At 37.4% G+C, this 17006-nt stretch overlaps 1 pseudogene; it reads left to right on the top strand.

The window, feature by feature from the left end:
• Gm18728 (predicted gene, 18728) overlaps positions 1 to 17006 on the top strand; it is a 429487-nt pseudogene that overhangs the window by 3909 nt on the left and 408572 nt on the right.

Consider the following 17006-nt stretch of genomic DNA (forward strand, 5'->3'; position numbering starts at 1 on the left):
ACCCACTCCCCCATCTCAGTATCAGTCTCTGTCTCCCTGTCTCTGTCTATCTCTGTCTGTCTGTCTCTGTCTGTCTGTCTGCCTCTCTATCTCTCTGTCTCTGTCTCTGTCTCTGTCTGTCTCTGTCTCTGTCTCTGTCTTTCTCTCTCTCTCTCTCTCTCTCTATATATATATATATATATATATATATATATATATATATATATTTCCACACACATATCTTCTATGCTACATTTGCAAATGACATTGTCCAATACATTTCACAGATATTTTAGCTGTATATTGATTGAATGACTTGTACAAATGATTTTTAGGTTTTGAAATACAACCAGAGTTACAAGCTAATATTTTAGACCAATTAATGAATAGTTAATACTTCTGTGACTATTTAAGATTTTTGAGTGCTAGGCACTAAGCAAGAACCTACACACATGATTTCTCTAAAGAGAAAGGACTGCTACTTAAAAAGAGTTGATAGTTTCAGAACACTTAATTGTCTAAGTGCTTACTTCTTAAACATGAAGACTTTGAGGAGCCGCCCTTGCAATCGCCATTACAAGATGGCGCTGATATCCGGTGTTCTAACTGGTAAACAAAGAATCTGCGTCTGTGCTGGGGTATTTTTCCATTCCTTGTGCCCTGCCTGTCCCGTGGCGTCATCTGGGCTGATAGTGAGCAGCCAGTCAGGGTGAAATATGTCTTCAACCCCTCTTGTGGTCTATTTAATGGCCGAGTTTCCTGTGTTCTGGGCCTCCTCCCCCAGAAGCTAATCATCTTTCTCTCGAGATGCATTAAAGCTATGCTGCAGAAGAACCTGTGTGTGTCCTGTGTGTGTGTCCTTGCTGGCGAGACTCCATATCATCACAGACACAGAAGACCAAGTCCATTACCCATATAAATATCAAGGACTTCTACTATACACTATAAATCATGTATACCGAGATATAAGTTGAATCAGGAGGATCTTTGTGCCATGCTTGCCATATAGTCTAACCAAACTAATGAGCTTTCAGTTAGGTGAGAGACCCTGCCATAAAATACCACAAAAAAAAACTGTCATAAATGAGTGGCTTATAGTCATCTGTCACACCATTTTCAGTGGCTGTGATGCCATCTTCTAGACTACACAGCCATGACACATCCATGCAAATATCCACACAAAGACACATACAAAATAGCATATACATAAAATGAAAATTAATAAAAATAAATACCTTGTAAATTTAGTTTACATCCTCTTTGGGAATGTAAGGCCATAACTCAAGAATTCAAAGAGCTTAAATTTTTGTGTATGTGAGTGACTAAAGTACTGAATGTGTGTGTGTGTGTGTGTGTGTGTGTGTGTGTGTGTGTGTGCAAATATATGTTCAACATAAGGACTACTGGGACATATGTTATGATTACATTATTATAAACCATGAAAGTATGATACTGTTGGAGAACACAAATTTTGTCCTGTGAATAGACAAGAAAATGCAAAATTTATCAAGCTAAGAAAGTATCATTTAGCATTAATTCATAGAGAACATTGCAGAAAAATAGTTTATTTTTCTTCCTCACAGATTAGGCTTATGTCCTGCCTATAAACTATCAAGACTCAAAATGAATAAGAGCCTGAGCATCCCTTTTCTACTTGGAGTTCTTTAAATATCCACTTTCATTTGATGAATGGACAGACATCAAATAGATTCCTTCCCTAGAGCAAATAGATACACAGCTACAAAATGCTGGTCACTCTGATAGCTTCCAAGGTACCAATGAACTTCTCTGTTAATGCTGTGTCTAAGTGTGTCTAAGAATTCAGTCATGTTGCAAGCTTATGTAGCATATAGCTGAAAAAAATTACAGGATAAACTTGCTATTTATCAAGCTTGCTGCTTCACTTCACACTATATCAGCCACTTTCCACAGAGGAATTACCCTCAGTCCAGTTTCCAAGGTGACAAGCTTCATCACAAGAAGGAATTCCACGTTCATTCAAGAAATTCATTAAAAATTGTCCTCCCACATAATCACTCTATCCAGGGGTACCCTCTACATACATTTCTTTGTCCAGAGATACTGCTAACTTTAATAATGTACAGAGAAATACATATGCATGATTCTTATTGGATCAATTATTTCCCCATGGTACTACTGAACCATAAGTAACAAAATTAATGTGATGATTTGACATGTGTATACATTATAAAATGCTTATAATCAAGTTAGGTGACACAGCCTTCTCTTACCAGTTATTTATTTATTTACTTACTTATTTATTCATTTTAGATGAATGTTTAGCTTCTTTTTTAATTAGATACTTTCTTTATTTACATTTCAAATGCTATCCCGAAAGTTCCCTATACCCTCCCCCCACCCTGTTCCCCTACCCAGACACTCTCACTTCTTGGCCATGGCGTTCTCCTGTACTGGAATATATAAATTTTACAACACCAAGGGGCTTCTCTTTCCAGTGATGGCCAAATAGGCCATCTTCTGCTACATATGCAGCTAGAGACATGAGCTCTGGGGATACTGGTTAGTTCATATTATTGTTCAACCTATAGGGTTGCAAACCCATTCAGCTCCTTGAGTGCTTTCTCTAACTTCTCCATTGGGGGGCCCTATGTTCCATCCAATAGAAGACTGTGAGCATCCACTTCTGTATTTGTCAGGCACTAGCATAGCCTCATAGGAGACAGCTATATCAGGGGCCCTTCAGCAAATTCTTGCTGGCATATGTAATAGTGTCTGGGTTTTGTGGCTGATTATGGGATGGATACCTTGGTGGGGTAGTCTCCAGATAGTCCGTCCGTTCCACTTACCTCCAAAATTTGTCTCTGTAACTCCTTTCATGGATATCTTGTTCCCTATTCTAAGGAGGAATGAAGTATCCACACATTGGTCTTCCCTCTTCTTGATTTTCTTATTTTTGCAAATTGTTTTGCAATTTGTGTTTTGCAAATTGTCTTGGGTATTCTAAGTTTCTGGGCTAATATCCACTTGTCAGTGAGTGCATATCTAATGACTTCTTTTGTGATTGAGTTACCTCACTCAGGATGATATCTTACAGAGACATCCATTTGCCCTAGAATTTCATAAATTCATTGTTTTTAATAGCTGAGTAATACTCCAAGGGCAAATAGACAACATTTTCTCTATCCATTCCTCTGTGGAGAGACATCTGAGTTCTTTCCAGCTTCTGGATATTATACATAGGGCTGCTATGAACATAGTGGAGCAGGTGTTCTTATTACCAGTTGGAACATATTCTGGGTATGTGCCCAGGAGAGGTATTGCTGGATCTTCCAGTAGTACTATGTCCAATTTTATGAAGAACTGCCAGACTGACATCCAGAGTCGTTGTACAAACTTGCAATCCTACCAACAATGGAGGAGTGTTCCTCTTTCTCCACATCCTCGCCAGCATCTGCTGTCACCTGAATCTTAGCCATTCTGTCTGGTGTGAGGTGGAATCTCATGGTTGTTTTGATTTGCATTTCACTGATGATTAAGGATGTTGAACATTTTTTCAGGTGCTTCTCAGCCATTTTGTATTCCTCAGTTGAGAATTCTTTGTTTAGCTCTGTACCACATTTTTAATGGGGTTATTTGAATTTCTGGAGTCCAGCTTCTTGAGCTCTTTATATATTGGATATTATTCCCCTATCAAATATAGGATTGATAAAAGTCCTTTCCCAATCTGTTGGTGACCTTTTTGACTTATTGACAGTGTCTTTTACCTTACAGAAGCTTTGTAAATTTATGAGGTCCCATTTGTCAATACTTAATTTTACAGCACAAGCCATTGCTGTTCTGTTTAGGAATTTTTCCGATGTGTCCATATCTTCAAGGATTTTCCCCACTTTCTCCTCTATTAATTTCAGTGTCTCTGGTTTTATGAGGAGTTCTTTGATCCACTTAGACTTGATCTTTTTACAAGGAGATAAGAATTTGCATTCTTCTACATGATAACTGCCAGTTGTGCCAGCACCATTTGTTGAAAATGCTGTCTTTTTTTCCACTGGATGATTTTCGTTTACTTGTCAAAGATCAAGTGACCATATGTGTGTGGATTAATTTCTGGGTCTTCCATTCTATTCCATTAATCTACCTGTCTGTCACTGTACCAGTACCATGCAGTTCTTATCACAATTGTTCTGTAGTACAGCTTAATGTCAGGCATGGTGATTCTACAAGAGATTCTTTTATTGTTGAGAATATTTTTGCTAATCTTGGTTTTTTATTATTCCAGATGAATTTGCAAATTGCCATTTCTAAGTCAGTGAAGAATTGAGTTGGAATTTTGATGGAGATGGCATTGAATTTGTAGATTGCTTTTGGGCACGATAGCTAAAATCCTGCCAATCCATGAGCATGGGAGTTCTTTCAACTTCTGTGATCTTCTTCAATTTCTTTCTTCAGAGACTTGAAGTTCTTATCATACAGATCTTTCACTTCCTTAGTTAGAGTCACACCAATGTATTTTATATTATTTGTGACTATTGTGAAGGGTGTTGTTTCTCTAATTTCATTCTCAGTCCATTTATCCTTTGTGTAGAGAAAGGCCATTGGTTTGTTTGAGTTAATTTTATATCCACCTACTGTACTGAAGGTATTTATCAGGTTTAGGAGTTCTCTGGTGAAATTTTTGGGTCACTTACATATACAATCATGTCATCTGTAAATAGTGATATTTTGACTTCTTTCTTTCCAATTTGTATCCCCTTGATCTCCATTTGTTGTTGAATTGCTCTGGCTAGGACTTCAAGTAGTATATTTAATAGGTAGGGAGAAAGTGGGCAGCCTTGTCCAGTCCCTGATTTTAGTTGGATTTGAGTTTCTCTCCGTTTAGTTTGATGTTGATTACTGGTTTGTTGTATATTGCTTTTATTATGTTTAGTTATGAGCCTTGAATTCCTGATCTTTCCAAATCTTTTATCATGAAGGGGTGTTGGATTTTGTCAAATGCTTTCTCAGCCTCTAATGAGATGATCATGTGGTTTTTACCTTTGAGTTTGTTTATATAGTGGATTACGTTGATGAATTTCTGTATATTAAACCATCCCTACATCCCTGCATCCCTGCATCCCTGGGATGAAGCCTATTTGGTCATGATAGATGAACTTTTTGATGTGTTCTTGGTTTCATTTTGCAAGTTTTTTATTAAGTATTTTTGCATTGTTATTCGTAAGTGAAACTGGTCTGAAGTTCTTTTTCTTTGTTGGATCTTTTTAACTCTCAAGCCCAAAAGTTTTTGAGCCTGGAATTCTACAAGCTAAGAATAAAAGAGAGCAGGAATGTCCACCCCAAGAGAGGGTGCAAGTTCCCGTCTGCTCCACTCTTATTTTATCTTATTTATTACTATTCCAGGAATTTCATAACATCTTCTAACATGGATAAGAATTGAGCTGCCCCAAAAAGTGCAGTGATAAAAGTGCCAGTCTATCAGAGAGATATCCATTCAGACATATCCAGAAATAATATGTTATCAGCTCTCTAGGTGTCCATTCACAAAGTCATACTGATATTTGTAACTAAACCTTATCATATCTTAAGTGTTGTCAAAACTTTACAGGGCAGGCATTCATTAGCTAACATGTAGCTTCCTGGTATCTGAACTCTAAGCAGTCTTCAAATAGAAACAAATTTAGGGATTGACAAGATAGCTGACTTGGTCTGAATTAGTGAATAATCAAGGAGAAGTATGATAAAGGAGTCCTGGCTGCTACTGAAAGGACACAGTTTAATTTCTTTCTTTAATTTCTAAGGTTTGTTCTGATTTTTGTCACATAGTCTATTCATTCATTTTTGTTCCTGTCACAATAGGAACATCTAGCTTTGTGTTGTAACATCTAGCTTTCCACATGTGTTAGGGATTGCACTCTTATTTCTCTGAAGTTGAAATCCAAGTTGTTAAAATCTTGTTTCACTGAAATTTTCTTTTTTTGGTCTGCAGGGTCAGTGGTAGTGACTTTCATTTTCTGGGATGATCTCAATAAATATCAGTTCACTACAGACAGGGAACTTAAGACATCCCAAGCAAGGAATATACTCAAATGTAGCTCAATGAACCATTGATTGTTTTGCATTTTTTTTTTTTTTTGTTTTTAGGACTGTGGCTGAGAGGCTACTAACGGCAACACTGATGACTCATTAGCAGTTAAGCACTGAAAATCCCAGCTTCATCTTTCAGACAGCTCAGCTGATGTTAGAGTCTTATTCCTCTAAACAATTATAGCTGGAAAAACATCTAGGAGGGACCTGGTGAATATTGTAGCTTTCCAGAATTTCATGAGACATGTAACTTTTGTTTAATTGCTTTGTCTCCTAAGATGTCCTCATACATACAAGAAGGATTATTTAAGTCAGTGCTTTTTTTTTTTTTTTCTATTCAACAAGCCGTCTTTTTTTATGCAAGCCTGCTGAACCATTTCAAATGTAGGAAGGAATTACCTTGCAAGTCTTGGGCTTCCTTTAAAATATTTGAATCTCCTGGAAACCACATAAAGTTCATTATGTATTGAATATGTGTAAATTATTTTACTTCTAATATATAACACCAGATTTGAATATATTCAAGTCTGACTACACACAGAAAGTATACAGCTGGTAAATGTATACCACATTCAATGATTGTCCAAAATGAGAGCAACGATCAAGGATGTATGTGATCCAAGCCCAAGCAATAGAAATGTAATGAGTTCTTTTGGTGATTAAATAATTTCTTAAAACATAAAAATAAAATAAAATAAAATATAACCCCTAATGCAGCTATTGTGTAATAAAAAAGTCTGGCAGCCCACCCAAGCAAGGATCTGAGGACTAGGTGGTTAAAGTCTCCCTTATACTCCCATCATTGCTATTTCCTCAGTTTAGGGGATTTTTCAAATGGATTTTATTGTTTCCCTTCCATAGTCCTTCAATTTCCATCTCAACTCACACAAGGAAAATGAAAATCAAGAAAGAGCACTAATTCCTTCTTAAAAGACCTTGAAACTGCACTAAGCTAAGATCAGTTGCCATTTACTGAGGCACCCAAGTCATTCTATGTAATTATGGTTTAGGAAGGGTTTCTGTGTGGCAGATGTGAAGTGTTAGAGGTGAGAAACCACTGAGCTGGGGTATTCTTTCAGCTGGGCTTTCAGAATCACTGTCAACACAAAATTTGGGAACTACTGGCCAAGGATCAAACTACCCAGATATAATCTATATCTCTACAATTAAGGGAAGAATTTAAGTGGTAACAGGTTACTGTGCAATTCAAACAGAAATAATGATAGATGTCGTAATATCCCTAAAAGAAAAAAGGTTCATGAATATCTTTCCTATAAAACAGAGATCATAAGTAATAATCTTTAACATCACTTGAAATTTTAAGTCTTCTCCCTCATTTGAACATATATTCTTTATATGTTTGCATTGGGAAGTTCAAATAATATACCTCTTCCCTGACAAGTTAGATGACATAAAGAAATTTGTTCTTTTACATGAATCTGTTGTCAACTTCCCAAGTCCTTTGATGAAAGAAAAGGCTTGGAATTATTGACTTTCTATTTTGGCATAGAATACACACCCATTCTACATGATTCATACACACTATGCACCACACATGACACAACACATAGACAAACACACACACACACACACCAAAATCAGCATAAATTATCAGAATGCACCATCACACTCACATATACAAAACATATTTACACATACCACACAATGCATAAAACACAACAAAAACACAAACCAGAAACAGTATACAACACAACACCACGTACACAGAAACACACCCTCCATCTTTTTTTGACAATACTTGTCACTAACAATCTATGGAGGACTTTGGAAGTTGCTTTTCATTTTCAGTCATTTGACTTTGAAGAGGTAGAACTGGAAAGAACGAGGGAATCAGAGTTCATTAGGTAGTTAGCATCATATGTTAAATGAGAACACTGAGAAGCCCATAATGACAGTGCCACCATTTCTGGTTGTTTAATGAAAGCTCAAGGCCCCATATAAACTGGCTAAAGCTGTGTGATTTTAATTTAATGTATTCCAAACAGGTTCAGAACTGGGGCTGTATGTCAGTTAGAAACGGTAAGGTTTGTTCCTCAGGACTGAGTAAACAAATTGTGGTAGTGTGCCTGTGATTCTAGTACAAAAATGGATGCTAAGGCTGTGGATAAGAAGTCCAAAGTCATCCTCTACAACACAGAAAGCTTGAGGATAGCCTGAGATACAGAGCCTGTCTCAAAAAGTAACAAACAAAAGAATGTTTTAAGTTAGATTTGTAGAAGTTGGCCTACCCATTCCCTCTTCTAGCATCATCTTTCTCAGGTTCATTAATGTCAGCTCTTTCCTGTCTTCCTGCCCTAGCTGCCCAATCCAGAGCATGTTTGGGTAAATAGTTTTTCTTTGGGAGTCTCATATGACTTTCCACTGGGAAGTCCTCACCAGTGAAAACACGTGTACCTGGTGCAGCTTCTATAGTACAATGGGATGGATATTTGTGGTTATTAGAAACTATTAGTGCCATGGATAAATGAACATATAAACAGGCATCAACATGGAAAGACTGAAGAGGAAATAAGAACCTATGTGGTTAAGAAGTAAGAGTCTTCCCTAACTCTCTGAGGCTGAAGGATATTTCACAGCACAAGCCTGCTTGCAGCTAGGATCTCCAGTTCCAAATCAGAATCAACATGTGTGGTCACCCATACTCCCTTCTGATATAAACTTATTTCTGCCAGGGAGAGACCTTGGAATCTGGAAGTCAGTTAGCTGCGGACCCACAGAAAACATCTCAGTAGGGTACTTGGAAGTATCTGTGTAAAGGAAAGGGTCCTGCAGTTATTGTGGCCTAAGCAGCAGCCAGAGTCTAACATCTCATTCTTACATTTTCCCAAACTGCTAGACAGCAATTGTCATATTAATTTTCCTCATTGAGCATGGGACATACTATTCTAGAATAGTTCTGAAACTTCTGCCCATTCTTCTTCTGTAAGAACATCTGTGTCTTACTGCTATATTTTATTCACCATAGATTTGAATGTCTAAGTGGCTTGGAATAATATTAAAGTTGACCAAGTTTTTATGAATCTTTTTATCATGAGCTCAGTATTCTAAAATATTTCTTTCTTTTACTTTCCTTTCTCCCTCCTTTTATATTCCTTGACATTTTCTTCTTCTTTCTGTTCCTTTCCTTTTCATCTCAGTTCTTCCTTTTTGACACATGATTTTACTCTTACCTCAGGTTGACTTTAAACTCATGCCCACACTCCTGCCTCAGCATCTTGAATGCTGGGCTTACAAGCCTGAACATAACCCTCACATATAAAACAATTCCTAACCAGTCTTTCATAAATGCAGTGTGTCAACAGCCTGAGGGTTGTAAGCTGTCAGGGCTACATGTGTTCATCAGTTGATAGTATTTTATTTAAACACGGTCACTTAAAAAGTAGAAAAAAGAACATGATTGCCAAGTCATCTTGTTTGTCTAGAGGTTGGTAGTTTTATATTTGTCACTATCAGAAAGAAAATAAGAGAAATTCAAATGTCTCTTAAACACCCTGCATTTCTCTTGATATACTCCAAAGTGAAAACGAAGAAAATTGTTTAGGTTGCTTTAATGAAATCCTGTTTTACCTGTATCCTCACAGTTCCTTCTCTGAAGTTCTATAAGCACGAAGAGGAAATCCCTACGTATTTTCCAGAGCTCCTTCCATAAAGACTCTTCTAAACCAAAATGAGAGAGGGAGGGAGGGAGAGAGAGAGAGAGAGAGAGAGAGAGAGAGAGAGAGAGAGAGAGAGAGAAAGGGAGGGAGGGAGGGAGAGAGAGAGAGAGAGAGAGAGAGAGAGAGAGAGAGAAAGGGAGGGAGAGAGAGAGAGAGAGAGAGAGAGAGAGAGAGAGAGAGAGAGAGAGAGAGAGAGAGAGAGAGAGATCTAAGGTCCAATTGCTATCAAAAAATTCTCCTACTCTCTTGGCAGGAGGGGGGTTCCAATTCAAGTCAGTTAGGGCTGAACCAGTTCATCTTTACACTCAGGTAGCTCAACACTACTAAGATCACTGTTTCTCTAGTCATAACACAAAGACCACAAGTCCTCTCCAAGCAACGTGTCTTAATGTAAGCAAGAACATTCTATTCTTTAATATTCTTATCTCTGTAGGCTTTTAGAGTCATACCCGAACTCCATTATTTCAGGACATACCTAATTGCATTTGACAAATGCAGTATATATTTAAATATTTATACTGTCATATTTTGAAAACAATTAGATTTTTACTTACAGTAAGTATCCTATAACAAAAACTTATGAAACTTACCAAGTTTGCTTACCTCAGTGATCTCTTTTTCTTCATAAAGATGATTGCAGCTGAGTACCACTATGCTGTGCATTAATACGGGTGCTGATGTTTCAACACAGGTGTTTATGTTTGCAAGGCAAGTGATGTCTGTACTGAATGAGCCATCTTACCAGCCTCAAGGCCTCTCTGTTTACTTATTACTCTATTTTACACATTAAGTAGATTTGTCCATAAAACAAGTTTGAATTGTGGCTTCCAATCCCGCCAAGTATGTCATAAGTGAGACTGTAACTCATCCTCCCTGCTGTCTCCTCCGTCATCATGGACAAGAGTTTGTTGTTCAAAGGGCTTCTGTGTGATATGTGGGAATCACGGGTCTTGGAAAGCTGTTCCTTCTGAGACTTACTTTAGGGACTAAAAAGTAGTCAATAGCTGGAGCAATACCTCAGTTTTTAAAGATCTGATGTGTAATTGAGGGTCAAGGCTCCATAACTTGTGTTCTGTTGTCTTCCATTTTATTTGGATATAGAATCTTTCACTGATCCAAGGGCTCTGTGACCCTGCCAGTACTGCTTGCCAGTTTGCTTGGGGATTTCCTTGCCTTCACTTCCTGTGCACTTAGATTACAACTAGGCCACCACCTATGCCCAGGATTTTCATGAGTGCTGCAATCCAAACTCCGGTCTTAGAGAGCAGCACTTTAACTTGTAAGTTATCATACTAGAAGTCTTTCTTTTCTTTTAATATGATTTTATCTTACATATAAATATCTGTAAAAAGGAAAAACTCTAAAGCATGAGCAAGAAGTCCAGTCGGAGACTATTGGCAATAATGTGAAAATTATGAAGCCTTGAAAAACGTTTATTTCAAACTGGTAAACCTCATTAAAAGGGGCCTCATTCCTACATTATTCTGCTCATAATAAGTTTATTATTGATTGATTGATTGACTGATTGTATCTGGTTATTTACTCTACAGATATGCTTAAGAAAAATGCAACATGCAAAAACAACAAGAATACAAATCAAACCATTTCATGTCAAGGTTTAGTGCTGTTGAGGTGATACTGCTTAAAACCTCTTTGACATTTTTACCTTTTAAATCTAGAGATGTCTCTGAAATGAGCAGCATGTGAGACAGGGCATGATGAGTGGTTCTAGAATCAGTATGTATTTCCTGGGAATATAAATACTGCACTTCTTTCCTTTGTAAGAAGTTAGCAGAGAGCACGAGTAGTGTTTGGGAGTTTTGAGTGTACTGAGTAAGATAGTAAGAACAGCAAACATGTATTTCTGCGGCTGTTATTTTAGGATATTCAAATGCTTCCTCTCATGAGTAGTGACCTTTATTGAATTTGTTTTTCTCTATTACTGACTAACATATCCATACAATATAATTTGAATAAAGTTACCCTTTTCCCCTCCACTCCAGTTCTCTTATGCCCCAACTACTAATCTCTCTAACTCTCATATGTTCTTATATTTTGTGCTGTTGTTCTTTTTGTTCATGTGTAGTTTTAAATCCACTAGGTTTATTTAGTAGCTCCTGTTCTCTGTATGAACATGGCTATAAAATTATCTATAATTCATGTATAGATTCTCAGTGGCCAACCCCAAAATAATCCTGTGTTCTCTCCCATAGACACCATTAGTTTCTCATCAACTAGAGGTGCAATTCCACAATGCCCAATCCATGTCTGTGCTGTTTTTTTTATCTGTATTGAACTTCTCTTACACAAAGAGCCACAGAAGCTATTGAGTTCATAAGTGAACAGTCTTGTCTGGAGAACACAATTTCTCGACAATCAATGTCTCTAGTTTTTTAAGTCCTTTCTGCACCATCTTCAAAGATAATGCCAGAGTCATGGGTAGGGGTAATATTATATAATGCTCCCATTTTGATCTGAGTACTCAATATTCTCTGCTCTGTACAGGTTGAAAATTTGTGAGTCTCTATATTATTCTCCACCCACTGTAAATACAATATTCTCTGATGAGGGTTCCCAAATGCACTGAGATATGAGTGTAAATTTAAGCAGGGTAGTATTACTAGGTTCTTCCATTAGAACCTGTGATGATGCCAGAAATGTGTCCTTGGCCCAGTTAACGGGGGCAGGCATGAGTTATGTCCTGCAGAGCAAAATTTAAAGCCTGACAATGGGTTTTGAGCCAAGCTTGGTTAGATCTTGCAGAAAAGGACTTAAGTTCAATCAGAAAATAGTTTATTATTCCCATGATACACATGCCATTACTGTACCAGTGGGCATATGTTGCCAAGGCAATCTCAATTGTGGCTATACATGATTCACCACTAGTTAAGACTGATGGCTACTTCACTTACCCCTCCCCACCACTGCTCTGGTAGTCTGTATATCATCTTCCATCATTGTGGACACTAGAATGGAGCTTCAAGAACAACAAATCTTAATTTCTCCATATCTTATGATTCAAGTATATTGTGTCTTTACCAACAGTGTTTTGTGTTGTCCTAATTATTTAATCTCAAATTAGGGTTTCTACCCCACCTTTGATCATTCAGCTCCCAGACAAAACACACACAACTTTCACTATTAGCCTTGTTAGCACTAGAGCTGGGCAGGTGTCTATTTTCCCATCAATAACTCCAAGCTAAAATTTGCTGTGTTCTATTTGGACTTCTCTTAACTCCAATTGTCTAGGATTTCATGATTGAGCTATGCTGTGATATCTTCCTCCTCTCTCCTCCATGGCTTCTTTGTAGTGTCCTCAGGCCCAAAGCCCAGGAACTCAAAAACCCCACCTATCTATCTTCTTCATAATTATGGGCTCTAGGCATCTTTATTCACACATCAGGGATAACTTAGATGACGAGGTACAAAGTGCCACTTGAGTATATCCCTTGGTTACCTGCAGACTCTCTCATAACTGGGGACAACCAGGCCTTGGGAGCCAATATTTAACATTAAAATATAAGAAAATGACAAAACCGCAGCAGTCTTATCTTCCAGATCTAGTAATACATTGCTCTGGTGTTTCTAGAACAATGGTACAATAACTTGTAATTTTTTTTTAATGAGACTATGAAATCCCACTGACAAAACTGATAAACAATTAACATATAGGTAACAAATGCCTAGCACTGGTATTTTATTTGAGTCTATATACTATTTGGGGAGACATTGCCTCCAATTATAGGCTAACTTCAGTCAAACTCTTTTTGTATATATGTATTTATAAACTGTAGGTAGCTCCATTAGTTATAGCTTTTGATGTGGCATTTTCAAATGTCATTATCCTCTACCCTACCATCACATATTCCTCCCCACTGAACCCTTCCTGTTTCATATCCCCAGGTCTCTTCTCATACTACCAGCATTCTAACTTCGTGTGTATGTGTGTGTGTGTGTGTGTGTGTGTGTGTGTGTGTGTTTGTGTGTATTCATGTGAAACAAATTACTGAAATTAGTCCCTACATTTCAACATGGGGTATTCTGTATTTAAACAAGGTTGTCAGTGTTGGGAGCAAGCCCTTTTCACAGTAGTTATCTCCTCAGCCTGAGATTTTTCTGTTGATCAGACATACTATTTTCCTGTTAGAAAATAATCCTAAGGAGAAGGGTTTCTCCTAATTACACTTGAATCTGGGCAATCCAGTGTTTCAGTGTTTTACATGTTCTGCATTTCTTTCTTCCACTATGGTAGGATATGTTATTTTTTTATAAGACATTGTTCAGGAAGTAAAAGCAGACTGAACACAGTAAGTTCCAGTATCCAATAACTGGATCACAATAATCATTATTTCTTATTCCCATTGGTTTAGTCTTACAAGAGCGTGAGAGCTTCCATCCACATTATGGTGCAGATACCCAGCACTGCAATCATTCCAACACTGTCTAGGCCTTGTTTATTGTATCTATCACATGAAAAGGAAAACAAGAGGCAAAGAGGTAACCAGAAGTCTATTTATATGCCCCAGTACTGGGGAACGCCAGGGCCAAAAAAGGGGAGTGGGTGGGTAGGGGAGTGGGGGTGGGTGGCTATGGGGTACTTTTGGTATAGCATTGGAAATGTAAATGAGCTAAATACCTAATAAAAATGGAAAAAAAAGAAATAACTAGATAACATCTATGCCCTGGTCCAAATATAGCTCTATCTCAAGGGAAATCATATAATCATATATATATATATATATATATATATATATATATATATATATATATATATATATATATATATATATGACACTTTACTTAATTTGCCTAAATAACTCAACTATGTCACTTGTCCAGGATTGAAAAATATGAGATTATGCCTGAAGAATCTCTACTCTTTTGAATCTGCTGAAAATCTACCATTCAAGGTTCTAAAAACATTCACATATAGAAAAAATGACAAAATTTAGGCTTTTACAAGCATTTTGAGTAACTATCACATTGAGATTAAGGAGGTTCTGGGGAGAAAAGACAATGTTATCCATCACTTTCTTATTTTATTTGATGTATGTATGTATGTTCCAGTGTGCATGCATGTTCACTCAGATGTGCCCTTAGTTTTAAAACAGAAATTTCTTCCTTGCTGCTGCCTCACACTTATGAACTGTGTGTAAGAAAAGTTGGCAGGAAACTACAAGCAAAGGAGAGCAGGAACAAGAGGTACAGAGTGGTGCTACCTGAAGACATATCTAGAGTATAGAATTGAGACTTGGGAAGATCACTCAGCAGCAACAGTGCTTACCTTCAAAAGATGAAGACTGGATTTCAGGTCCCTGGAAAATACAAAAAAAAGGTCAGGTAGATATTATGGCAACATTAGAGTCCTCAAAAGCATGCTGATTAGACAGAATGAACAGAAGGGTAATAGACACTATCAAAGTAGAGTGTGAGTGATAGATAAAAAAGACCCCAAAATCAACCTTCCACACACAGGGTCACACCTGAGTGAACATGCATGCATACATAAACATACATGGATATATCCAAAAAAAGAAAGTTGTGGCTTTGGATGAAATAACATGCAAACACGTGCTGGTTTTAGATTAGGAGAAAAAATATCACAAATTTCTTCTTAAAGAATGTAAACTGTGAACACGTAGTTTTGGATCACATTGATATTGTCTTTTCCCCTCAGAACCTCCTTAGCTATACCCTTGACTTCAGTTACTACTTCCCTCAGATTTAGCCTAACCTTGCTGAAAACAATGTGCTTTAGATGCATTAATATTTCCTGAAGATCTCTGCTGGAGACAAGGAATAATGTAAGCATTCCCGTTATTTAATGAACATGGAATATTGACCACCAGTGTCGTAATCTTTCTTGGGTCACTTATAATGTCAGCTGTAATATTTTTACTGGGCATGGTCTTTCATTTTGAAAATACTCGTTGAAGTCTGTTTTTTTTTTTTCGATATTGAAGATCACATCAATTTTAACAGATCTGTGCTTCCTTTGCTGTTCAGTGTGGAGTAAAAAATAAGCAGTCCTCCTGCCTGGGGAACAATTTTAAATCTTTAAATTGACTTTAGAGGTGAGAATGGATGTGAGATTTTTTTTTTTTTATTTTCTTTAGAGATTTCCATCAGAAATGATTGTTTTCAGACGGAGTTGCAGATTTGACTTATTTTGTTTCCACATATGAAAAAAGATCCAAGTTTCATTTTCGTCAGATCCACATGCCCTTCTCTCAGCCTGCCTGGACCTCAGCAAGTATTTTAAGAAGGCCCCTCTGTGATGGGAACAGCTAGCAAAGGACACTAAATCCTGCTTGAGGTGTTGGTTTATTGAGTTTCAAATGTTTTATTTTTCCTTCATGTCAGACGCCCCACTCTTCTAAATCTAAGGGGAACTAAGCTGTTACAGAAAATATTTTCTTTTTTTTTTTAAATTAACCAGTACTTTCCTGCGCTTGTGCAGGCAACTCTCAGCCCCCAGCAGTCTTGTTAGCTATACACTGGTGGACAATGCAATAGGTAGGCAGCTGTCTCTACAATTTCCCTCAGTTCTGGAAGCTGTGTTAGGCTTCCTATACATTTTCGGATTTCTGATAGGGTTGAAAGACTACTTATCATCTCATAGCCAATTTACTTTGAGAGAATATATTTGGTAGCATATTTTCAGATGGCATGTAATCTAAAGCCAGGACATGAGTCAGGTGTAGAATTATAAGTCTTTTAATTTAGAATAGATGACAATATTCTATCTTAATGACAAAATTGATCGACTGGGTGTCAATTTTATTTTTACATTATAAATTACAAAATGGTAATAGTTGTGCTCTATATTGAGAGAAAGGTTTTGGTTTTTTATTAGAACAGAAAGGGGCAAGTGTTGTGGATGGCTCTGTGCTGTTTGTATTTTGTGTTAATTCTGCACTCCATGGAGAGGCTGCCTGGAATGAGTAATGAGTCATGTGCTCAGGTGGCTTCTGGTGAATCAAGCCCCCGATGAATAAAGGAACCAAACAGTGGGCAAGTAGGCAGGACTTCCAGTTTAGATGGAGGAAGAGAAGAAGCAGGAGAGAATTAGGTCCTTTTGAAATGGGGACAGCATAAGGGTAAGATGCTAGTGTTTCCAGGTATCATGGTGTATCCACAAGGATTTACAACCAGAGGAATCGGATTGTAATAAGACTTACAAGATTAGGATTCAGTTGTTGGACACAGCGACTGAGTTGCCATTGTTTGTGAACTAAGTTTTTGCTGCAGTTTCCTTCACCAGGAGGCTCATCTGGGTTCAAGAGACAA

This window comes from Mus musculus, chromosome 1, assembly GCF_000001635.26.
Source record: "Mus musculus strain C57BL/6J chromosome 1, GRCm38.p6 C57BL/6J".
NCBI lineage: Eukaryota > Metazoa > Chordata > Mammalia > Rodentia > Muridae > Mus > Mus musculus.